The following is a 26736-nucleotide window of genomic DNA, read 5'->3' on the forward strand; positions in this document are numbered from 1 at the left end:
AGGAATCAACTCTAGGTGAGCCTAGACAACAAATGTCTGTGACTCCTGGATCTCTGAAGACAGGCAAACCCGGATCCAAATCCCGACTCTGCCACTAGCTGCCCATGTGACCTTGGACACGTCCTTTTGTGCCTCTGAGCCTCCGTTTCCTCACCTGTAAAATGAGGTTAATGAACCCTGCAGTCAGTGTATCCTGAAAAGGCACCACCGGGGGCTCCGTGAAGATGACTGTGCGTAACAGCATGCCAGGAGGTCCTGGGGGCTCCTCCCTCCCCAACCTCCCTCTGAAAGCTCCGTGAAGGGGCTCCAAAGTTTCACTTCAAAGAACAAAGTTACTAAATCCTCCAGAGCCGTCTCAAAGAAGGTCTCATTCTTGGAGTCCTAGGATTTCCCACAGCTCCAGCAACGAGAGACACCAAACTGACAGGACAGCATTTACCAGGGAGAGATGCAAGAGGGGTGTCGGGGGAAGCAGGCAGAGTGCCCTGCTGTCTTTCTACCAGACTGGGAGCGCCCTACACCTACTCTCACCTGCTCCTCCCCAGGTCAGACACCAGGAGACGTCTCCGGCCACTCCCAGCCATGAAGCCTGCAATGCGACCTGCGCCAGCAAGTTGTCACAACCCCATGGTGCGTGAAGAAAGCAACAGTGGAGATGGCAGGGCAGAGAGGAGGGTGCCCGATGCCTGGTGTGGCAAGGACTCACAGGCTTCCTGTGGCTTGGGTGGACATCACAGTAGATGGTATGGACTTAAGCCGAGGTCCACCCCGCTATCAAGGTCAGGGGCTCTGGGAGCGGGAGCTATTCCACTTGCCTGAGAGAATTAGGATAAAAAGGGAGAATTTGAGCCAGAGCTGCCTCTTCCAAGATCCTAAGAACCACATATGCATGCATGCACACATGCACACGTGCACACACATACATGCATGCACACACATACACACACTGCCCACACATGCATGTGCATAAGCACACACATGCACGTACATGCACACTTATACACACACTGCCCACACAAGCACAGGCACACATACACATATGTACACGCACACACATACATGCATGCACACGTGGACACACCCACTGCTCACACACACATGTACATAAGCATACACTGCCCAGACAAGCACATGCACACATAGACATAGGTACATACACACATATGCATGCACGCACACATGTACACACGCACTGCTCACATGTGCACATACATAAGCACACACTGCCCACACAGGGAGCACAGGCATATATACACATATGTACATGCACATGCACACACATATATGCATGCATGCACACGTGTACATGCACACACTGCCCACACAAGCACATGCACACACATGTACTTGCACATGCACACACATGCACACACACAAATGTACTTGCACATGCACACACATGCACACACACATGTACTTGCACATGCACACACATATACACATGCATGCACACATGTAGATGCACACACTGCCCACACAAGCACATGCACACATACACATAGGTACATACCCACACACATAGGCATGCATGCACACATGTACACACACCGCTCACACATGCACACACGCACTGCTCACATGTGCACGTACATAAGCACACACTGCCCATACAGGGAGCACAGGCATATATACACATATGTACATGCACATGCACACATATATGCATGCATGCACACGTGTACACGCACACAGCCCACACATGCACACACACACGTACTTGCACACACACACGTACTTGCACACACACATGCACACACATATATGCATGCATGCACACGTGTACACGCACACTGCCCACACAAGCACATGCACACACATATGTACTTGCACACGCACACATGCACACACACATATACACATACAATCACACATGTAGATGCACACACTGCCCACACAAGCACATGCACACACACATATGTACTTGCACATGCACACATATATGCATGCATGCACACGTGTACACGCACACACTGCCCACACAAGCACATGCACACACACATATGTACTTGCACATGCACACACACATGTACATACACATATGCATGCACACGTGTACACACACACACTGCCCACACAGGGAGCACAGTCATATATACACATGCACGTGCACACACACATACACATGCATGCACATATGTAGATGCACACACACATATACACATGCATGCACACAGGTAGATGCACACACTGCCCACATAAGCACATGCACACACACATATGTACATGCCCACTCACACACACGCATGCACACACACATACCCCAGAGGGAAACACCCACTTTCATATGAGATTGCCATTTCAACATGAACAGGACTGAGTCTTACTAACCAAAACGGAATTGTAAAAATAACTCAAAGTGACTGGAAAGTTATAGAATGAGGTGTCCTAGAGGAAACCAGCTACCCAGCAAGAAAAACGAAGCTCAGCAGAGCACGGGGGAGCAGTTATTAGAAAAAAAATAAAACAGTACAGAACATTTTCCTGTTTACCTCACAGGCTGAGGCTTCTCACACAAACCGGCTCCATTAATTACTATTATCTTCCAGTTCCAGGCTGGGAAGCTTGCCTGGCATCCTCCCAGCACACAGAGGAAGCCTCTATTAATTTGGGAATCTGAAGTTTAAACAAAAAAGTAGGTGAGTCGGAGGCTTTCTCGCTGCAGCCAATTGCCTTCCTATCACAAAGTATGTCTGCAGGTGAGGTCACTGGTCTGACGGATCTGGAGGAAATTCTAAAACCGTTCAAGGCACAATAACATTCTCCTTCGAACACTCTAATTTCATTCCTTTCCTTCTCCCGGGCGATTCCATTTCTTCCCAAATTAAGATAGAGTACGAGAAGGCCCTGAGGAGCTGGAGGCAAGAGCTCCAGACCAGAGGCCAAGTGCTGTCATCTGCCAGCTGTGTGACCCGGCACAAATCTCTGTCCCACAGATCTCAGCATCGTCACCTGCAGCGATCATAACACCCAGCTCATCGGAGACCATGTGAGAATGCCTATGGTGACCTGCTGGACATGGGAGTGATTATCTAGAGGTTAAGGGGGCTCCCTTGGGATCTGAGTCCTGGGATCACCATGTGACCTTGGAAAAGCCACCTGCTCCCAGGCCTCAGTCTGCCCATCTGTCAAACGGAAGGAATGCTGGTATTTCCGTCAGCGGTGTTGCGGTGATAGGATAGTAGGAGATAAAGCATTTGAGGCACTCAGCAGAGCACATGGTAATCACAGCCATCAGTATTGTTTCCTTTAATTGCAGCTTCCTAAAATCGGGGATTCAAGGGACCTCAAAGGCACACCCAAGGTCTTTGACCTCAAACTGGGAACAGTTGTGTTACCCCTTTCTCTCATTCTCATGGGCCCAGTGGCTCATTCTAGAGCTCATGTGAGTGATTACCTCTAGAAACCTTGTCATGCTTCCAGCTGACTACCCCAACCCCGAAAATCAGACCCGAGACTGTGGAAATAGCTCAGTCCCTCACTCAGGACCAGTGGAGGCAGCTGGCAGATTTTTAACCCCTCTTCTAAAGAGACAGTACATTGCCTCCACCCTGCTCTGCTAGAGAAGCTTCCAGGGGTTTTTATTTTGTGAGCATCTATTTTGTGCCCGGCTTCTACCAGCTAACTTACTCTGCTCAGGGGACCCCCGAGATAACAAACACCATCACCCTGCTTCACAGGCGAGGGTGGCACGGTTGCTGCTGCAGTGGCACTGGGATCGGAGCCCAGGTCTGTCTGTCCCAAGCCCACTCCCTTGCCTCCCCGTACTGGCCTTGACCGCCGCCAGGCACTGAGCTTGCCACTTGCATGACCTTCCCCTCTCCGGGAGAGACTTTGCTCGAAGGACGAAGGACGCTCAGGCGTTTCCTCTGATTACCGCAGGATGAGTCTTCCCCATTCACTCATCCTCCTGCCATGAATCAAAGCTTGTCTTTTTTCTCTCTCTCTCTGCCTCCAGCCCTTGAGTTTCCAATTTCACCATTAGCTCATTGAACAGTGGCAGCGTTCCCGAGCCTCGTTCAGGAAGACTTCATCTTCCGCAGGACACAGAGGGAGCACGAGGAGGTAGAGCCCGAGGGGACTGGATCCAAGCCAGAATTGCACCAGCGCCCGTGGGGCCGCCCAGAGGCAAAGCCTGGGGCCCATGCAGCTTCCCTGGGCTCCCCGTGGCTCTCCAGGCCTCTGTGCGCTCTGTAAACCAAGGGTCTGCCTCCCAAGCCCGGCAGATGCTGTGTGACACATAAACTGTAACGTGCTATAGGTATGTGAGGGTAGGTATGGACTGGGTAGAAGAAGGGGCTTGTACACAGTGAAATGCTGCACCCATGCCAGGCACCTTTGCAAATGCCAGGGAGCAACGCTATGCCCTTCTCAATGCCCAGAGAATGCCCCAGAATGGAGACGAGCCATTGGGCCTCAAGCATGAGAGAAAGGGGTAACGCAACCGTTCCCAGTTTGAGGTCAAAGACCTTGGGAGTGTCTTTGAGGGCGCTTGGATCCCCGACTTTAGGAGTTGCAATTAAAGGAAACAGTACTGATGGCTGATTACCCTGTGCTCTGCTGAGTGCCCCAAAAGGTTTATCTCCTTCTATCCTATCCCCGCAACACCCCTGATAGAAATGCCAGCCTCCCTTCCATTTGACAGATGAGCAAACTGAGGGCTGGGAGCAGGTGGCTTTCCCAAGGTCACATGGCTAGGGGCATGCTGATCCTGGGACTCAGACCCCAAGGGAGACCCCTTAACCTCTAGCTGGTGTAGCGTCAAGTATAGAGCACTGTGTCCCATCCAGGGAGGGGTCCAGGGGATGCGGCTTCTCTACACCTCCCTCCACCAACACAACTGGCCAAGAGGGGCAGGCCCAAGCCCAAAAGAGGTGTCTACACTGGACTCTACCAGAGAGTGGGGGTGCCTGCCTGACACTTGCATCTGGAGGCAAGTGACCTTCACACCATGCTCAAGCTAAACTGGAAACAAAGGGGAGACTGCAGATCTCAAGACAACTGGAACATTGATGAAATCAGGCCAGGCTTGGTGGCTCACACCACTAATTTCAGCACCTTGAGAGGCCAAGGCAGGAGGATCACTGAGGCCAGGAGTTTGAGACCAACCTGGGCAGCATTAGCAAGACCTCCATCTCTACAAAAATAAAAATAAATTAGAAAGGTGCAGTGGTGCGTGCCTGTAGTCCTAGCTACTTTGGAGGCTGAGGTGGGAGGATCGCTTGAGCCCGGGAGGTTGAGGCTGCAGTGAGCTATGATCATAACACTGCACTTCAGCCTGGGTGACCAAGTGAGACCCTGTCTCAAAAGAAAAAAAAGAGTGTATTTGACCATTTTAAAACCAAAGTCTGTTAGTGTAAGGCGTTGTCAGAAATAATTACACTCCCATCCTTCTGATATCTGTGTGGTTTTATTGATTGATTAATTGATTGAGACAAGGTCTTGCTCTGCTGCCCAGGCTGGATTGCAGTGGTGTGATCATAGCTCACTATAGCCTCATATCCCTGGGCTCAGGGAATCCTCCCATCTCAGCCTCTCAAGTGGCTAGGACAACATGCACACACTACCATACCCAGTTAATTTTTTTTTTTTTCATTTTTTTTTTGTAGAGATGGGGGTCCGTTTTGTTTCCTAAGCTAGTCTCCAACTCCTGGCTCAAGTGATCCTCCTGCCTCAGCCTCCCAAAGTGCTGAGATTACAGGCATAAGCCACTGTGCCTGGCCTCTTTCACGGTTTACTCTCCCTACAGGCTCTTCAATACCAAGACGTCTTGAGGCCTTGTCTAGAGGGTCTGAATTCTCCCTGGACTGAGAGGCAGGAAGACCTGGGCTCTTATCTAAGAGCTACTAACCCCTACTTGCTGTGTGCCCTTGGGTGAGTCCTGGCCCTCTCTGGGCCTTGGTTTCTTATCTGTGAAATAAAGCAATAGATTCACCTGTCCTCTAAATGCCTTCCCATTCAGGCTTTCAGGGAGCCCAGTAAGTTACATGCCCGAGGTCTGTGGTACTGAGTGAAAGTCTATATATTTCTTTTAAAATATTTATTAAGCACCTACTCTGTCAGCTCCTATTTGTAGCCTCAGATTATCAGTTCAACCCCATGCAATAGACATAGAAATGGAGGCATAGACATTGACATAGAAATGGAGGCATTTCAGGCCAGGCGCGGTGGCTCACGCCTGTAATCCCAGCACTTTGGGAGGCCGAGGTGGGCGGATCACGAGGTCAAGAGATCGAGACCATCCTGGTCAACATGGTGAAACCCCGTCTCTACTAAAAATACAAAAAATTAGCTGGGCATGGTGGTGCATGCCTGTAGTCCCAGCTACTCGGGAGGCTGAGGCAGGAGAATTGCCTGAACCCAGGAGGCAGAGGTTGCAGTGAGCCAAGATTGCGCCATTGCACTCCAGCCTGGGTAACAAGAGTGAAACTCTGTCCCCCCCACCAAAAAAAAGAAAGAAAGAAATGGAGGCATTTCGTCATTTGGAAAAGGAAGCAGAGCTTTCAGAGGGTGAAGTCGCTTGCTCATTGTCTCACAGCGGCATTCAAACCCAGGCGCCAGGTATGAGCCCCTTCCATTTCATTCTGCCACCTCCCCACTTAAGGGAAGCAGGAAGTGGAAAAGCTGCTTCTCACTGCACATAGCATCCTATAAGGTGCTACAATTGTCATTGCCCATTTCACAGAGCAGGACACTGAAGCACAGGCAGGTGCCCAGAGTCACACAGGATCTAAAGCCCCCTGCAATCATATAAGCTTAACCATAAGCTACACGGCTGCTCCCACCTCAAGGCACTCAAAATAGGAGGGGAAAGAGACAGCAGGAAGCTTACAGGTGCCAGCCAGTAACTAGGTATGAGAGAGTGACAGTGTTGAGGCCAAGAGGATCTGAAAAGGGACTTTGATCCCAGACCAGGACAGCAGGAGGCTGCCTGAAGGGACAGAGGCATGGAGGATGAACAGGATTCGCCAGGCAGGGGAGGAAGAAGACATCTCACAGAAAGAAACCAGAAAATAGCACGCACAGAGCCCCTGATCCTGTGGCGGGGGCGGGCAGTGTGCCACCGGGCAAAGGATGTAAGCTGAGAAAGCTTACTGCGCTTCCTGGGGGATGGGGGAGACCGGGAATGGGGCAGTGGGGACCAGCAAGGTAGGAAGGAGTGCCTGCAGCCAGCAGTGCAAGGAGGGGCGGGGAGAGAGATGCTAAGGAAGTACAGCACTGCTTCCCAAAGCCAGGTTCCGGTGTTTTGGGTTCTGTGGGCGCTTAAGTCTGGAAGCCTGACTTCTGCATCCCTCTCTGGGAGACCCTCGGGCTCAGGAGCGTAGGCAAGGCTCGAAGTCCCTCAGCCATAGAACCTGTTTAGCTGTGTAGTGCAAGTTCTCAAACTTGCTTTGCCACAGAATCCTTGTGTGGCCATTTGATTTTTTAATTTTGATAACTGTATCTAAGATCCAGTGGAACTAACATGCCACCGGACTTACTCTGAGGCAAGCGAACTGTGGAAATGAGTGGACTGAGCAGAAGTGAATCTGTGGTTCCACAGCATGTGCCTGGCTCCTAGTAGGTACTCAATGAATCTCTACCGGAAAGACCTGTGGACAGAGGTGACCTTACCACCTGCTAGCAAGGTCTGGGTTTCTATGAGGGGCTTCTGCTGCCTCCTCCCTCTGCTCCAGCCCTTTTTACTCATGGGCATTTATCGACATCACTATCGGCCAGAGGCTTTCTGACTTGCTTTGCTTACAACAGCTTATCAAATTCACACTACCCTATGAGGCACGGAGAGGGTGAGAAACTGGCCCATGGTTACTCAGCAAGCAAGTGTCAGAGTTTGCATTTTGATCCAGATTTGACTTATTCCAGGACCTTCTTTCTTTGTCATCAGATTTTACTGAGTCTCAAAAATCTACCCTTATGCTTTCACCTCTTTGGCTTAACTGCTGCTGTTAAACACACACACTTGAGGTCTGTGTTATACTAACAGACATTTACACTGTATAGTGTGAATGTATATTTCGAAAAGAGTGCCTGAGGTACGCATGTACTACTAAAAATGCCGATATTCATATTACCACTAGTACTGATATTATCGCTACTAATGTTTGTTATTTATTGAACACTTACTCTATGCCACGTACTGTTATTAGCACTTTAAAGTTATTAAATCTGGCCAGGTGCAGTGCCTCACACCTGTAATTCCAGCACTTTGGGAGGCCAAGGTGGGCGGATCACCTGAAGTCAGGAGGTCAAGATCAGCCTGACCGACATGGAGAAATCCTGTCTCTATTAAAAATTCAAAATTGTCCGGGTTTGGTGGCACATGCCTGTGGTCCCAGCTACTTGGGAGGTTGAGGCAGGGGAATCACTTGAACCCTGGAGAGGGAGGTTGAGGTGAGCTGAGATCACGCCATTGCACTCCAGCCTGGGTAGCAAGAGTGAAATTGTCTCAAAAAAATAAAAATTAAAAATTAAAAAAATAAAGTCATTAGATCATTTAACTATCACAATAATGTGATAGGATAATTGTTCAACAAAAATCCACTCCCCTCTACCTCCCCCTAGGGGCGTACCCTTCTCTGTCCCATTGACTTTCTTTGGCCAATAGGGCTTGCCCTTTTATTCTTCTCTTTGCCATGAGAACATGTAGCCGGTGGTCCAAAGAAGATAAAAGACAAATGGAGAATACCTGTGCTTAATCCACAGCTCAGGGCCAAGCCTAGCAAGCCCCACTTAGAAATGCCAAACCCCAGCCGCCTCCTCCCCAACCTCTCTCCAGATGCAAGAATGAAAAAAACAAGGCTTTCTGTTGATGTTACTAAGTTTTAGGGTGGTTTGTTCTATAGTGATCACTGACTAAGACCCACAGACACTACGATAACTCCCCGTTGACATATTTTAAAAACAGAGGCATGGGGAGATTTAGTAACTGACATGTGTTCACATAGTCAGTTAGCAACAGCAAAAATTTGAACCCAACCAGCCTAGTTCCGGCACCCATCATCATACGATAGGGGTTGGGAATCTTATAGAACTAGTTCCAAAAGCTTGTTAACATCACAAACCAAAAGAGGCGAATAGCGGGCTTGGTTTATGTCAGAAGTCAACAGGAGATAGCACCTCCAAGCCAGAATCTGAACAGGCTGGGAAAAATCCCAAGATTGACAGGAGCTGAAAGAAGAGGTTTCGCCCTCAGCAGAGCTTCAAGGACTCTTCCTAGAGAAGAGGCACAGTTCCACAGAGAGGAGGCCAGAGAGCAGCAGGGCCAGCTCCAGTCGTGATTAACAGTTGTGGAACATGATAAAGTTCGTGGCCACCCTCTGGTAAGATGTCACTCACGGAATGTGTCCCCATCCAGCCTCCTGAGGAGGAGAGAAGGAGACAGTGGTGAGGGGAAAAGGACAGCAAGAAAAGGAGGTGGTTTACATATGAGAGACGGAAGGAAGCTGTCTGCCCTGCGCCATGGAATTCCTTTATTAGAGGAATTTTGGGCCGAGTGTGGTGGCTCGTGCCTGTAATCCACTTCAGGAGGCCAAAGTGGGAGGATCACCTGAGCCCAGGAGTTTGAGACCGGACCAGGCAACGTGGCAAAAACCTGTCTCTACAAAAAAAAAACTTAAAAATGAACCGAGCGTGGTGGCATCTGCCTGTAGTTCCAGCTAGCGTGTAGGTTGAGGCAGAAGGATCCGCTTGAGGCCAGATGGTTGAGAGGCAGTGAGCCATGACCTCGCCACTGCATTCCAGTGTGGGAGACAAAGCAAGATTCTGTCTCAAAAGAAGAAACAAGGAAACTCAACTTCATGAATATCCTGTTGTGAGTCCACTGTGTTTCTTTCAGTCTCCTTGCTGAGCCAACAGAGTAGTCAAGGCACAAAACAGGGATGCGACCTACTCCAGATAAAATGATACTGAGTAACTGTGAGTCAGTAGGAATCCAGACCCCTCCAGAGTCCTGGACCAAGCGCAGTTTGAGGAAATCATTTACATCTGAATGTGAGCACTAGAAAGGCTCTTTGGCTTCCTGGTGTCCAAGTTCTGAAAGATGGGGAGATGGGGAGACCCAGAAGGGCCAATGATTGGCCAAAGCCACATGCAAAGCTCACCCAGGTTACTCTACAGAATGATCTGTAGTGATATCTCTTAACATTTCTATTCCCACTTGCCTCCCTCATCACCCCTATGATACTCCCAACACCCTTTCCTCCAACACTCTGAAAAACTTGCCCTGAGCCCAAAATAGAGGACTTCTTGTCTATTTCTTTTTCGTCCTTTCTTCTTGATTCTGTATCTCAAAATCCTTCCAAAAAACTAGTCAAGAATCAGAAAAACCTGTTAGTTGACAGCAGGAAAGCAAAGGCCAGGAACACCCATTCAAGAATAAATGTGGCCTGCTCTTACCCAAAGAATAAGTTTCAGTTTGTAGTTTATATATCCTTTTCTTTCACCTAATGTTCCATCCTCATCCTCTTCGCCCAATATGCAGCTTCAGGGATGATTCGACGATAAAGTGAACCAAGCAATTACCTATTCCCCAAACCCGTCATCCACAATTAACGCTCCCCAGGCTTAAGTCACAGTGGCAGAAGGATCTATGGGTCCCCACATACGCTCTTCTGCTTCACCCAAACAAGTGTGATTTGTGTGAAGGCTACACTACAAATGTGCATGTGTAGCCAGCCATCTTTTCAAGGGAGACAGGGTGCTCAGGGACATTTTATCTAGAGATTCCATTGAACTTGACGTTGTCAGAAATTTATTTAGGACAAATGCAAACTAGCAGAACTGTGTAAAATATTCAGCACACAACATGCGTTGGATACAACCAGGTACCTCTGCCGTACCCTTGAGAATCTGGCTTGTGGATGCTCTTCCAACACCTGAGCTGTTTGACCGCAGGTAAATTCAGCTCATCAGAGGGCATCATCGCCTGGGCCTGGCCTGTCACACACACGGTCATCTGTCTACCCTGGCTCTCAGAACTCACTAACCAGACTGTGCTTCCAGTTGATGTGGCATTTTATAAGCAGCATAGATCAACTGGAAAAGTGAATTACTCCTGGTTAGTGACTAATAATAAGATAATAATGTTATAACCACCTCCCAAAAAAAATGTGTGGGAGCTGGAGAAAATGTAGCAAGAGCAGAAAAATTGAATTAAGTTATGCAAAAAAAAAAAAAAAAAATCAAGAGCGGGTGACTTTGCGAGAAGGCAAAGAGCAGTTAATTTGGCTTCAGAATGAAATTACTCCTCTGTTACAGATGAATTTAGCACCATGAATGTAGGTAAATGTATTTAAATGATCATAGAGCTTATAAATCCAATAAATCATTATGATCTTACCGAGATGTCTCAGTTCACTTTTTTGAACCTAAAAACACCTCATAACAGCTTGCAGTGAGACCTGGGGCCTGCCACTGTGCTGAAACAGGTTTAATCCTGGTCCACTATGATCCTTCTTTCTGGTTCTAGCTCAGAGACAGCTCTGGCCAGCCTCTCTGTCTGAACATCTCTCCCAGATGTCCATGCAGGTCTCAGCTCCTTGAAGGGGCCTTCTCTGATCACCTCACCCAAAGAGGACACCACCTTTTCACTCTCAGTCTTGACTTCTCCCACTACCAGCCTTTCTCTCTCTCCCATAATCTTGTTTTGTATCTTTCATAGCCCTTCTTACTCTATGGAAGAATCCCATCTCACAGAGCTGTCCATTTGAAGGCTCACTGGAATAAGCAGGAGATGGGAAAGAAGGTAGGACGTGGTGTTTGAGAGGAAGCCTGTGGGGCCAGGGAGCTCTGCCACTCACTCACTAAGACCAACCCTGGGCAAGTGACTGGATCTCACGGGGTCTCGCTCTTCTCATCTGTAAGACCGGGATGATGATACCCACCTCCTAAGGCTGTTTTGAAGATTTGACAAATGAATGGACGTAAGGCAATGAGAACAATGCCTGGAACATAATAAGCTCTGTATGCATTTTTAAAACTTTCTTATTGTGGACTATTTCAAATACAGACAAAAGTAGAGAAAACAGTGCATGTTGAGCAGTCTTGATCTGAACATCGGAAATCCAGAATGCTCCCAAATCCAAAACCTTTTGAGCACCAACAGGAAACCACAGGTGGAAAATTCCACACTTGACCTCATCATACAGGAACTTTGTTTCATGCTCAAAATTATTTAAAATATTGCATAAAATCACCTTCGGGCTATAAGGTATATATGAAATATAAATAAATTTCATGTTTTGAGTTGGATCCCATCCCCAAGATACCTCATTATGATATGTAAATCTTCCAAAATTCAAAAAAATCTGAATTCGAAGCACTTCTGGCCCCAAGCATTTTGTTTAAGAGATACTCGCCTGTTTAATAAATCCCTATTTACCCATTGCCGAGCTTCCATCATTGTTAATTTGTGGTCAATTGTGTTTCATCTATATATTCATCCATTTCCCCCAACTTTAGGTTATTTAGAAACAAATTACAGACTTTACATAATTTTATCTGTAAATATTTCAGGAAGTATCGCTGAAAGATAAAGACTCTTTATTTTATTTTATCCTTTAGAGACAGGGTTTCACTCTGTTGCCCAGGCTGGAGTGCAGTGGAATGATCACAGCTCACTGCAGCCTCAAACTCCCAGAAATCAAAAGACTCTCCTGTCTCAGTCTCCCAAGTAGCTGGGATCACAGGTCCATGCTACTGTGCCCAGGTAATATATTTCTTTGCTTATTTGCAATTTTTGTAGTGACGGGGACTCACTGTGTTGCCCAGGCTGATCTTGAACTCCTGGGCTCAGGCAATCCTCCTGCCTTGACCTACTGAACTGCTGAGATTACAGGCATGAGCCACCACACTTGGCTGCGGACTCTTTATTTTAAACATAACCACAATATCATTATCTCACCAAAAAATAGCTTAATACCATTATCACACTTTGAAATGGAACTTTTGTCTCCCTTGGCTTCTGCTATACCCCCAGATCCTGGAATAAAATCTGGCATACAGTAGATGCTCAAGAAATAGGTGTTGAATACAGGAATGAAATCTAGCATATGGTAGGTGCTCAATAAATAGGTGTTGAATACAGGAACAACTTCTCTCTTTGCCTTAAAGGCGTCTGAAGCTTCCTCCATTCGGTTAGATTTGTCTGCTCTGTACACACTTTCATGTTAACTTTGGTTTGAATACTATTTAGTATCCTATAGTCCTGGGGGTCAGGGGATAGGAGGCACTGTAGAGGTATGAGAGCATCAACAACATTCAACAAACATCTCCTGCTCCCCTGCTGCATGTCTGGCCCCATCTTAGGCACTGGGGACTCAGGGGTGGTATAAGACACTATTGAATGAAACCAGCTCAAAGTTCATGTAGAAGAATGCAGAGCCAGGAACAGCCAGACCCTGCGAAAAAGAAGAATATGGGGGAAGAACTTGCCTTATTAGAGATCAGAACGTATTAAGGCCCCTATAATCAAATCTGAATGTGGCTGGTGAGGAGGCAATACATAGATCAGTGGAACAGAAAAGACAGCTCAGAACTAGATCAAAGTATTCATGAGAATTTAATATGTGGCAGAAATGGTATTTCAGTTCTGCTGGAAAAGGAGCAACTGTTTTATTAATCATGCCAACACAACCAGCTAGCTTTTGTAAGAAAGTTGAAACTTCCTCTTACAATCAAACACATAAATAAACCCCAGATGGATTAAAGAGTTAACAGCCTCCAAAATTAAAATAACAAATATCTTGGAAGAAAATGTACAGAATGACAAGGGTGAACTCAGGGCATTTTCAAAAACACCAAGAGAGTCGTATTTTTAAAGAAAGACATATTTTACTACATAAAAATTACTTCCGTGGCAACAGATATTCACAACATTGATATAAAAACAAAAGATTTAGGCATAAAACTATTTGCAACACAGATGTCAAACAAAATGTTAATATCTATATATGCAAAGAGCTGTTACAAACTGGTAAGAAACAAAGCGAGGAGAACTGGAGTTAGGCAAAGGATAAAAATGGGCAACACACGGCAACAAACGCACAGCAAGATGCACAAACTCCTCTTGTACAGGACATTAACGGAGATTGCATTTTGCCCCTATTAGACAGGCAAAAATTAAAAATGATGCTAACACCTGTTGCTGGAATGGATGCTGGTAAACAGTAGGCAAGAGCTCATGAATTGCCGGAGAAAATGCAAAGTGTTACGGCATTTTTGGAAAGCAATCTGGCAACGTTGACTAAAATTAAAAAACAAAACAAAACATAGGCTCTTCAATTGAGCAATCCCCCTCCTGGGAATCTATTCCATCAAAATAAAATCTCCAGTTAGAAGGACATATGTACAAGGAAGTTTATTGCAGCACTGTTTATAGCAGAGAGGGGAAAAAGGAAATCAAGTGAATGTCCATCAATAGAAGACCAGATGAAGAAATTACAGTAGTTCCTCGCTTTGAAAAATGCTGCTGCCATTAAAAGAATGAATCAGAGCTACAGAGGCTGACTTGGAGGGATTCCCACAGGTGGGAGTAAAGCAAGATACAGAAAGGGTCCCTCATATAACCCCATTCTGTCAAAGAATGACCCGACTCTCTGTGTGTGAGTGCGCATCTGGATATGTGCGGGTGTGTTTATGTGTGAAGATGATCTGGGGGTCTGTTTTGTTTATGATTGCTTGGACATGTAGAAGCATACTGGTTGTTAACGTGGGTATGAAGAGATGGAAGACGGAGAGATACATGAAGAGGAAAGAGACAAGCGAAAAAGAAAAAAAAAAGAAGGCTGAAAAAGGACTAGCAGGTATGACTTCACCTCAATTATGCCCTTCTGCAGATTATCTACATGTGTATCTATGTATAAAGACGAAATGTTTTCGTGGGAGAGTGCATAGCACAAAAGGGCCTGGCTTGTTCAGAGAAACAAGAGGAATGTAGCTAGAACTCTGTGGGAGTAGAGGAGGAAGGTGATGGATGAGACTGAAGGTCAGATCTCACAAGCTGTGTGTAGACGTCATCAAAGGTTCTAAGCAGGGAAATGCTACAATCACACCTTTCTTGAGCATTCTCTGTGTACCACAGTCTTAGGTCCTTGCTATAAACTCACGAATTCTATACTAAGGACTCATTATTATTTTTCCCATTTTCCAGATGAAGAAACGAGGCTTCGTGAAGGGGAGGCACCCTCCCCGAGGTCACTCTAACCCAGTCTTCTGGCTCCAGACCCCATGTTCTTTCCACTATCCCACTCAGCTTGGCCTCCACAGGTAAACAGAGTCCCCTCGGCAGCAAGGGCAGGCCTCAGCCTAAGCCCTGAAGCTCAGCAAGGAGCTGGGAAGAGGTCCAGGGCTCAGCAGACACCCACTTCCCACTCTGAGTAAGTGGCAGTGGGGGAGGCACCTAACCCGCAGAGTCTCTCCCCACTCTGGGGCCCTGATTGTGTACTGGGCACGACTTTGCCAACAGGCAGAGCTGTGTGCAAATTACAGCTCTGCCATTTGCTGGCTGTTTGGCTTCGCAGGGTCAGCCCCTGAGCTTCAGTTTTCCTAAGGTTTTTACAGCATTAAGGGAGAAAATACCCAGCACAGAGTAGGTGATCTATTAATAGGAGTCACTATAGTGCAAGAGCCTCAGGGCCTGGAATCTTGACTCTGTCACATATTAGCTGTGTGACCTTGGACAAATTGCTTACCCTCTCTGTGCCTCAGGTTCCCCATCTGTAAAATGAGAGACATGACAGAACTTCCCTTGAGGACTTGCTATAAAGGTTAAATGAAGGGCCAGGCACTGTGGCTCACGCCTGTAATCCCAGTACTTTGGGAGGCTAAGGTGAGTGGATCACTTCAGGTCAGGAGTTTGAGACCAGCCTGGCCAACATGGCTAAACCCCATCTCTACTAAAACTATAAAATTATCTGGGTGTGGTGGCACATCTGTAATCCCAGCTACTTGGGAGACTGAGGCAGGAGAATCGCTTGAACCCGGGAGGCAGAGGTTGTGGTGATGCGAGACCGTACCATTGCACTCCAGCCCGGGCAATAAGAGTGAAACTCCGTCTCAAAAAAAAAAAAAGGTTAAATGAGTTCCGACGACATGAAGCACACCAAGCACACAGCCATGGTCCCCAAGCGTCATGGTAACCGGGCGATCAACAGGGGTCTCCTGCCATGGAGGAGAATATGTTGTGATTATCAATTTTCCTCCTCTTCTCTCTAACCAACCCCCATCCCACATTCACCAACGAGCTGTGTGCATTCAGGCCCCGTTCTGTGCCAAACCCTGTGTGAGATGCAAAGAGCACAATGACAGCCACAAGAGACAAGGACCCTGTCATTCAGAACTTGAGGCTTCTCAGGAAAGACCACGAAACAGCATTTGCCGCACGGAAAGTGAGGACCCAGGAAAGGGTCTGTGGGAAGCTAGCTAGGCCAGCAAGCCTAGCCCAGTCTGGGGGCCAGGGATCCACCCCTGGGTGCCTGTGGAAGCCCCCCGACGTCTCTCCGAATGGCGGTGCATTCTGAATTCCAAGCAGCCTGTGGAGTGGGTTGGCGTGTTAGCACATAGCAAGTTACTTGGCTCAGATGAGACTACCCACAAACATACCAGCTAGCCCAACTGATACCAACAGAGGGATTCAGGCACCGTAGGTTGTTGAAGAGGAGCTATTTTAGGAAAATAGGAACTTGACATTCTACAAAACCCATCAGGGGCCGGGAGATGGGGTCCTTGTCTACCCATTACAGTCTGTTCCTAATCAGACCTGTTTTCAGAATATGTGCTCAGCCACATCTCAGAGATGCTCAGAATCCTTGGCGATTTTGACCTCCTCTGTAAGGAGCCAGCTCAGCCATGTTTATGGAATTGGTGGTGTACTGGTGGCGCATGACAAAGCACTCATTATGAAACTTTACCAGGAGCCGGGCGCAGTGGCTCACGCCTGTAATCCCGGCACTTTGGGAGGCCGAGGTGAATGGATCACCTGAGGTCAGGCAGGAGTTCAAGACCAGCCTGACCAATATGGTGAAACTCCATCTCTACTAAAAATACAAAAATTAGTCAGGTATAGTGGCATGCACCTATAGTCCCAGTGACTCAGGAGGCTGAGACAGGAGAATCACTTGAACCCATGAGGCGGAGGTTCCAGTGAGTGGAGATCGCAGCACTGCACTCCAGCCTGGGCGACGGAGCAAGATTCGAAAGAAAGAGGGAGGGAGGGAGGGAGGGAGGGAAGGAGGGAGGGAGAGAGGAAGGGAGGAAGGAAGGAAGGAAGGTTGGTTACCAGGAGAAAGCCCCGTTCGATCCCCGTGATGAAAACAGCCCTGTGACTCCACCATCACACCCATTTTACAGATAAGCAAAGAGTCAGAGAGAGGTAGAATAACCTGTCCCAAGTTTGGGAGAGTGGGACAGAGCCAGTATTTCTCGAGCCCTTGGACCTAGAAGCAGCCTATTGGTCTCTCACCTACTGCTCTTTGGGTCTATTCTCAATATAATGCCAACACCCCCTTCACTTGCACCAGACGTCTGAAAAGAAACTCCACCAAGCTCAAAACAGTTTGCTATTGAGCCAGCCTTGGAGGTGGCTAATGATTCTTGAAGCCTGGTAGGGTAGGGAAGCCCTGTTCTTTAAAAGGCAGGACAGCAGGCTGCTGAACTGCGATTGAATTGGGGGAAGGGGAAAGGTCACCTCCTCCATGAAGCCCTCCCTGCTTTGTCCCTGTCACCCACCCCATGGACATCCTTGATCACGCTGCATTCAGTCATTGGTTCCTGCTGGTGACTTACTTATGTTTATCTTTGTATTCACTATACAGAGTTTAGCACCCAGTAGGCACTAAGCTGAATTCAAGGCACCCCCTGAACAGGCCCCACCTCCCTTTCCTGCTGATCTCTGCCAGTTCCCTCTTAGCACTTCGGAGAAACAGAATTACCTGTAGCTCCCACAAATGCACCATGCACTTACCACGATTACAATCAAACAATCAATCAATTGTGTAGTCAATTACATAGTGGCTGCCTCCTGGGAATGTATGTTCCTAATGTTCCTAGAGGCAGGAGTATGCCAGTCCCTTTCACTGATGTTAGGGGCTCAACCAACTTATGGGGCTTTTAAATTTTTTTTAAAAAAGTGTTTTAAGAGATGAGGTCTTACTCTTCTCTTAAAACATCTCTTGTCACCCAGGCTCAAGTGCAGTGGCATGCTTATAGTTCACTGCAGACTCCAACTCCTGGACTCAAGTGATCCTTCCGCCTCAGCCTCCCCAGTAGCTGGGACTACAGATGTGAGCCACATGTGACTCATATCTGTATTTTTTTGTAGAGATGGGGGTCTCACTATGTTTTCCAGGCTAGAATCCAATTTTTCTGGCCCCGAGCAATCCTTCTGCCTCAACCTCCCAAAGCTCTGGGATTATAGATATTTGCCACTGCACTCAGAACTAACAAACTTTTGTTGAATAACTATTTTATGCCCCATATAGGTTGGGTCGACTATTCCCTTTGCCTAGAAAACCTTTCCCTGGCCTTCTGTGCCTCTGAGTCTTCCACTTATCCTTCGAGCCCCAGAGCAGCTGTCCTCGCTCCTGGAAGCCCTTCCTGAATACCCAGGTGGTGTTCCCTGTCCACTACGGGGCGTGACCCCCAGAGCGCTTCCCTCTGCCCCCTCCCCATTCTGTTGCCCACATTATATTGAGAGCTCTGCCTGCAGATCTATCTCCACTTGACAGTAACTGCTTCTGAGCAGGGCCACGTCTGTTTCTTTCTTTCTTTCTTTTGGTATTTTATTCAAAGCACATAACACCCAGTAGGAGCTCACCATGTAGCTAATATTTATTTAGGGCTTACTATAAAGTAGGCGCTGGAAGTATTTTCTCTACGTTATTTTATTTAATTATCAGAACAGCACCTCGAGGCTGGTGATTCTGCCCCCATTTTCCAGACAGGGCCAGTAAGACCTCAGACTGTTGGCAAGTGAGGCCACAATGCTGGCCAGCATCTGACTGGACCCTGACCCCCAGGGTCACTCTGCAGCCTGCACGGCATCCAGCCCGGTCCCCACCAATCCTGGAGACACCCCCTTCTTGATCTGCTGAAATCCACACAGAAAGAAGCCCCCTCCTTTTCTCTCCTTGTCACCTCTCCAGGTTCCACTCTGCCCAGGGACCTCTGAAGCCATCCACTGTCTTCTCTCGAAGACCCCATTGCCCTCCCTGTGCAGAGCTGCAGGCTAGCTCTCCCGGGATATTCCAACCAGGCCATTCCCTTTCCTCCCTCCTCTTCCTGCTTTGCTTCCACTTCTCAGTCTGCTAACCCAGGGGTTTTCCCCTTCAGTCCACAGGCATTTGCCACATTGGGCCACATATATCTACTGTGTGCCAGACACCATGTATGAGGCAGGGAAACAGTAACATAGTCATGCCCCATCCTTGCCCTATAAATAAGAAAATAAAAACCTACAGGAGGTGAGGGCTGCTGCCAAGGGGGAAGGAGGAAACATCAGCAGATGATAATTTACAATGATGGGAAGTGGGTCAGACTTTATTGGGTGGTCAATTGGGCCTCTCGGAGCAGACACCTGTGGGAAAAAGGGCATGAGCTGGGTGCCAGGAGGGGAGTGGTCCAGGCAGAGAAACTGTGATGCCAAGGCCCTGAGTGGGCATGGGACCAGGATCCAGGGACAGAGGGAGGCCGGTGTGGCTGGAGGGAGGAAGAGCAGGAGAGTCGGGTGGTGAGGGGCTGAGCCTGGTCAGCAGGCCATGCAGGACCGTTCTGTGTCCTCTCCCAACCTTACTTGCTCAAGTAGTTTGCATACATCTCACTGTCTCCATCTGCCATTGGATGGCTGCTCCCTTAAAAGTCACTAGAAATGGCCCTGCTTCCTGTCCCTGGCCTCTCACGATCTTTTTTTTTTTTTTTTTTTTTTTCTTCCTCTTTTTTTGAGACAGAGCCTCACTCTGTCACCCAGGCAGGAGTGCAGTGGTGCGATCTCGGCTCACTGCAGCCTCTGCCATCCAGGTTCAAGCGATTCTCCTGCCTCAGCCTCCTGAGTAGCTAGGATTACAGGTGTGTGCCACTACGCCCGGCTAATTTTTGTATTTTTTTTTTGTTTTTGAGATGGAATCTCACTCTGCTGCTGGGCTGGAGTGCAGTGGTGCAATCTCGGCTCACTGCAACCTCTGCCTCCCGGGTTCAGGCAATTCTTCTGCCTCAGCCTCCCCAGTAGCTGGGATTGCAGATGCGCACCACCAAGCCCAGCTAATTTTTGTATTTTTAGTAGAGAAGGGGTTTCACCATGTTGGCCAGGATGGTCTCGATCTCTTGACCTCGTGATCCACCTGCCTCAGCCTCCCAAAGTGCTGGGTTAACAGGTATGAGCCTCCGAGCCCAGCCCTCTTCCATTCTTCTTGCTATCCCTCTGTATCTTTATGTGCACATTTTTATTTTATTTTTTTCTACTCTGTAACTCTATGATTAATCTGCCATCAGAATTTTCTTTGCCGTAGTTTAGTTTTGGGGGAATTTCCACACCAGCCTGGGGGTGGTGGGGTGAAAGACTAGCATGCTCAATGACTCAGGACTCTCGTGGGGGCGACAGTCCCGTCCTGGGTGGGAAAGTGACTTCTCTATGGGAATTCTTGTTCTGGACATGGCTATACCCAGGGTTTCTGCTTTCTCTTTTCACCAGACTCAGAACTAATCACTACCCTTCAACACACCCCTTTCCAAGCTTGGCCAGCCCCACCCTGCCCATCACCCCCTTTGGCATCAGACCCTGGGGCTTCCTGAGGCTTCTTGGGCAGCTCCCAGATACAAGAAGTAAAACCTGCCATTTCTCTACATCCCCTTCCCTCCCAGCCCTGAAGCCGACAGCCCATCTGGGCCTCTCTGCAGCAGGTGCTCCTGCATGGGGCTGAGCAGCTCTGTGGCCCGAGAGGAAGAGCAGGCCCTGCGGAAGCAGCAAGTATGGCACCAGGCCTGTGCCACCTCCCCAAGTCTTACCCTCAATCCGCCTCACTCCTGCACACACCCCATCCTCCCGCCATCAATTCAGGGGACCCTCATTTCCCCAAGCCCCACTGACCCACCAACGTTCAGGGGCTTCCAGAGACCTGCTCCTTCCATCTCCTAAATACTTAAATAGGATTTCCCTTGTTTAATCCCAACAACCATAACCTTATTCATACATTCAAAAAACATTCCCTGAGCACCCATGCCGTTCCAGGCACTCTCTAGGCACTGGGGATACTGCAATGAACAAGATCGATATAGTCTGATGACCTGGGGGAGGCGGGTGGGCAGGGAGAGATTTTAGATGATAAACAAGAGAATGGGAGGCTGCGATAATGAAAACAAAGCAGCCCAGAGTCATCCAGAGTGACCAGCACTGCCGTCCCGGAGGCGGTACTGAAGCTGAATGATGTGCTGGGGAGAAAAGCATTCCTGCAGGGGAGGCGAAAGCGCAAAGGACCTACAAGAAGAATAAACTAGATCTCTATTTACAAGTGAGGAAGCTGAGGCTCAGAGGGGTTACGTCGCTGCCTGAGATCACGGAGCATAAGCGGCAGAGTGCTAAGATTCAAACCGAGGTCCATCTGAGGCCACAGCCTGTTCTCTTCCCACTTTGCTGCTGGCAGGACGAGGGCCCCAGGACCGCAATGCCAGTGGATGGTCCCTAACCCCAGGCACAGCAGTCTCTCTGGATTGGGTCCCAGCCTTCCTGTCCACCTGTCAGTCACAGCAGCTTCCTTGAGGTCCCTCGTGTGGCTTCACGCCTCTTTGCACCTGCATGTGTGACTGCCTGCTTGGAATGCCCTCCTCCGTTCCTTCCCCAGTTGTGATCTTTTCCCCTGGGCTTTGAGGGTCAGCTTGTCCCCAAAGCCTTCAGAGACACTGCAAGACAGAAATGCATGCTTCCTGCCCTAGACTTCCTCAGCCCATGTCTTATTTTGTTCATTTATTCATCAAATAAGCACTGCAGACCTACTATGTACCAGCTCTGTGGTCCCAGAGAGCAGAGCAGGCTTGCTTATCTGTGGGAACCAACAGCTGTGAGAACTGGTGCACCAGACAAGTTCAGACACCAAACAGCAATTCCAAAGCATGGAAGTGCCACGAGAGGATGAAAACAGGGACTGTGGGCACATGCAGTGGGGAACGCCAGATACCTACCCCTCTCCCAGGCTGGTTGGAGTGGCCTGGATCAGCTGTGTACTTGTCAGTCTTCCTGATTATATTTTAATCCCATCTACATCTCTTGTACCTCGGCACAGGGCCTGACACAGAGAAGACATGTATTTGAAATTTTATGTGAGGAAAGATACTCATTTTTATCGAACACCTACTGTGTCCTAGGCTCTGTTCCAAGTGTTGGAAATACAATGTGAACAGCCCAAATCTCTGCCTTCATGAGGCTTACAGTCCAGTGGGACTAGAATATAACTGCATGAGTTCTTTACATTGCTAATGAGTTAAATCACATGCCAAGAGGGCATAGGCTGGGAACTGGGAGTGAAGAGGTAATAGGATGTAGCAAAACTAAATACACGGCCCAAGCAGAATTCTTGGCTTTCCCTGCCTCCCTGTGCCACCATCCCCACGCACCCCCGCCACCCACACACACATCCCAGCCTGCTCTGGCCTCGGAGTTGCCCATTTCAGTAACAGACATTAATAGTCATCAATTTCTTCCCAAATACCCCTGATTACCTTCACTTTTCCCCATCCCATTGCCACTGTGCTGGTCCAAGAGCTCAGTAGCGATTGCCTTACTGTCTCCCATCCTGCAGAGCTGGTTCTCACCTTCCATATCCCACCAGCTTCTTCCAGATTGTTGCTTATCCTCCAGCCTCCCCTCCAGGGTCTCCAGGGTCTTGGTCTAAAACATTTGCTATCATTGTCTTAGTATTTTTCCCTCTGAAACTGACCAACCATCTTTCTCATACTTCTGAACCTTTGCACATACTACTCTCCCAGCCTGAAATGTTCCTCTACTCAGCTTCCCTTCCACCCTCTACCCACCCCCAGCTTGGGCTTGGCCTAGGTACCTCTTTCTCATTCCTACACCTCAGTTTAAATATCCTGTCCTCAGGGAAGATGTCCCTCGGCCCCTAGGGTTGAGTTTGGTCTCCCTGCCCCAAGGCCCCACAGTAGCCTTTGCCTTACTTTCTTTACCTCTATGTGGTCATTCTTCACCTGCCTACTCCTCCTGCTTGTCTGTAGGTTCTTAGAGGTAGGGACTATGTCTGTCCAGCTCACCATCAGCAGGAATTAGCACGGTACCTCACACACAGTAGGTGCTCAGTTCTTTGAATGAATAAACTTTGGCCTTGTAGTGAGTAACACCTGAAGCAGTGCAAAGTGTTCAAATATCTACTGTTACATTTACTTGAAATATGACCTTGCAACTTGATAGATGACCTCTCTGAGCCTCTGTTTACTCTCCCTATAGGAAAAGTTATAAATATGCATTTACAGGATTGTTGGGCAGTTACGTGTGAGAATCTGCGTGAAAAGGCCTGGCTCCTAGGAGTTACTCCACGAATACTTGCTAAATCTGTGAATGAGAAGTAAATAGTCTTGGTGCAATACCCTTACTCAGAAAGCTCATATCTTGAGTCAAAACACAGCAGTTAAGGCAGAGGCTCTCAAGCCAGGCTGCTGGACTAGACTCCCAGTTCTGCCACTTACTGTCTGAGCAACCTTATGCCAGATACGTAAACGATTATGTGACTCAGTTTCCTCATCCGTAAAATGAGGATAATGATGGCACCTATGTCAAAGGATCATTGTGCCATTCAGGTTAGGTCTGCGCCTGGCACACAGCAAATGCCCAACAAATGTTAGCTGTTCTCATGGCTATTAATGTGCAACACTGACAGCCATACCATAATGCTCACAACCATGGTCCTCCTAGAGAGACGAAGAGACAAATTTCCAGAGAGGTTAAAAGACTGGCCAAGGTCAAACGTTAGGAAATGGTAGCCTTGTGCTTCAAGGCCAGGTCTGCTGTGCCCAAATCCCATGTTATTTTCACTACATCAAAGAAGCAGCTCAAAATAGGCCTGTGGCATTTCAGCTAATTTCCTCTAAGCCCTTCCCAAGTAACCACCTGCAGGCATACAAAGTTGCTCCCCTAAGAGTATCCATTTAGCAGCTACTAAGTACTAAGTGTGCCTGGTGCGTCCCAACCACCTAATGGGGCTTGTACCAAGCCAGGTCTTCCCAGGTAGCCTTGCCCGGTCAGCAGAAGGGACCTAAGGAGAAGAACTAGATTGGGCAGGGGCGGGGGGCTGGTACATAAACCACATGGAAGAAGAATCTGGAGGCCAGGTGCTGTGACTCAAGCCTTTAGTCCTAGCAATTTGGGAGTCCAAGGCGGGCTGACTGAGGTCAAGACTGAGGTCAGGACTTTGCACCTGAGGTCAGGACTTCAAGACCAGCCTGGCCGACATGGCGAAACCTTGTCTCTACTAAAAATACAAAAAATTAGCCGGGCATGGTGGCAGGCACCTGTAATTTCAGTTACTTGGGAGGCTGACACAGGAAAATCACTTGAACCCAGGAGGCAGAGGTTGCAGTGAGCCAAGATCACACCACTGCACTCCAGCCTGGGCGACAGAGGGAGACACCATCGAAGAAAGAAGAAAGAAGAAGGAAAAAAGAAGAAGGAGGAGGAGGAGGAGGAGGGCGAGGAGGAGGGCGAGGAGGAGGAGGAGGAGGGAGAGGAGGAGGAGGAGGAGGAGAGCGAGGAGGAGGAGGAGGAGGGAGAGGAGGAGGAGGAGGAGGAGGGCGAGGAGGAGGGAGAGGAGGAGGAGGGAGAGGAGGAGGAGGGAGAGGAGGAGGAGGGAGAGGAGGAGGAGGGAGAGGAGGAGGAGGAGGAGGAGGGCGAGGAGGAAGAGGAGGAGGAGGAGGAGGGAGAGGAGGAGGAGGGCGAGGAGGAGGAGGAGGAGGGAGAGGAGGAGGAGGAGGAGGAAAAAGAGGAGGAGGAGAAGAGGAAGGAGGAGAGGAGGAGGAAGAAGCTGGAGAGCAATTTGGATGTAAAAGAAAAGAGGAGAAATAAAAGAAAACCCACACTTATTGAGTGCCTACTATGTGTCAGGCACTTCACATCTACCATTTAACCCTTACTGTGATCACTCCAGCCATTGTTCATCAAATATCTACTACGCATAAAGCTACACTCCAGGTCCCAATGATATAACAGTGAACAAGAAATCGCTGTTGACCTCAAAGAGCTTTCAAGTCAGTGAAGAAGACAACACATGCGCAATAATGTGCTATACAGGTGATGGTGGAGGTCTGAATAGGGTGAGTGACGTGGTGGTGAAAAGCAGAGAGTAGCTGGAAAGAACTTCAGAAAGGAGCAGGTAGGGACTAAATTGCCCCATTTAGCAGATGGTAAAACTGAGGCTCTAGGAACTTAACTTGTTTGGAGCCATACCCTTACTGAGTAGCAGAGTCAGGTGGTGCCCCAGGCCCATTCTGTCTCTAGTAGTCTCTGCTCTGTCCCTGCTGGCAGGCTAAAAGCTGTTGCTTTCCTCCCCCACCCTTCTTTCATTTCTCAATGATCATCTGGCCAGAAAATTAATCAAATGCTGCTAAAGCTGCAGCTGCTGTCAGTGGCTAAAATGTTAGCAGATTCTGTAGAGAAACAGAAGTTTCTGAGCTTCTGTACTGATTTCTTTTGAGCAAAACATTCAAGGGTTGGTCTAAAAGCGGGAGGGAGAGGAGAAGAAAGGTTCTATCTGCAGTCTAAAGGGACTTTTTGGACAGGTCAAAGACAACCAAGGTGATAGCAATAAGTGAGGGTAAGCCTCTTTGGCTCATGTGACTACCCTCAAGCTTCTCTCCACTCCCCGCAAAAGGCCTAGCCTAAGAGGACTTGGTTATTTGCCCCTCACCTTTTCTTCAAGGACAGAAGTCATGAAAATCAGCCACCTGAGCCACTGGCTGGATGCAAGATTCCCTGCTATATGGGATCAGCATATCAGCTTCTCCCCATTCCAGTCCCTATCCCCATCCTCACAGGACAAGAAATCAAAGTGAAGAAGTCTTCAGCCTGCAAATACAGCTCTTGATGTACCCTAAAGGTACCTTAGCAGAGATTGCAGAAACTGTGGTTCTGCTCTCCAGACACCAGGACCCTCTCGCAGACACCAGAAGCACAAAAATTGCCCCTCACAGAAGCCTTTCTCTTCTAAGAACAGAGTGGGAGAAAGGAAGTTCTGTGCTGGGTGGGGAAACAGGTAGTTTTTCTATGTCAAGAAAAATGTGCTGGTCGTACCTGCAGACCAACTCTGAGCTGAGAGAAGGAAGTTAGGCAATGGACTTTACACCAAAGAAAAACTATTTTTAATTCAGTCATCTTTAACATACTCTCTGATAATCACCATATCACTGAGAAATTTTCAAGCAAATAATGTCAAGGGAAAAAATAGTAGAGGGAGAGAGAAGAAACTATTGAATAATTGAGTTATGGGATTGAAACATCTCAACTCCCCCCACCTCAAGTGACCCATCAGACTCACACGCTCTCCAGGGTCCCCCCCACACACACATGCACACACACAAAATATCAAAAACATGCACGCACATCATGCCTCATGTGCAGTCACTCACTTAACTATAAAACTGATCAGAGAAAAAATGTAATCCGTAGCAGCGGGAATTAATGTGCTTCTTTCTACCAGAGGTCATATTAAGGAAAAGTTGCACATAGAAAAATGAGAGGTGACACTGTAATTA

The 26736-nt window shown here is 48.2% G+C and overlaps 1 protein-coding gene across 1 annotated transcript in view; it reads right to left on the reverse strand.

Moving 5' to 3' along the window:
- Positions 1 to 26736, reverse strand: part of NCF4 (neutrophil cytosolic factor 4) — a 162767-nt gene that overhangs the window by 135437 nt on the left and 594 nt on the right. The window lies entirely within an intron of this gene.

The sequence above is a fragment of the Saimiri boliviensis genome, chromosome 21 (assembly GCF_048565385.1).
Source record: "Saimiri boliviensis isolate mSaiBol1 chromosome 21, mSaiBol1.pri, whole genome shotgun sequence".
NCBI lineage: Eukaryota > Metazoa > Chordata > Mammalia > Primates > Cebidae > Saimiri > Saimiri boliviensis.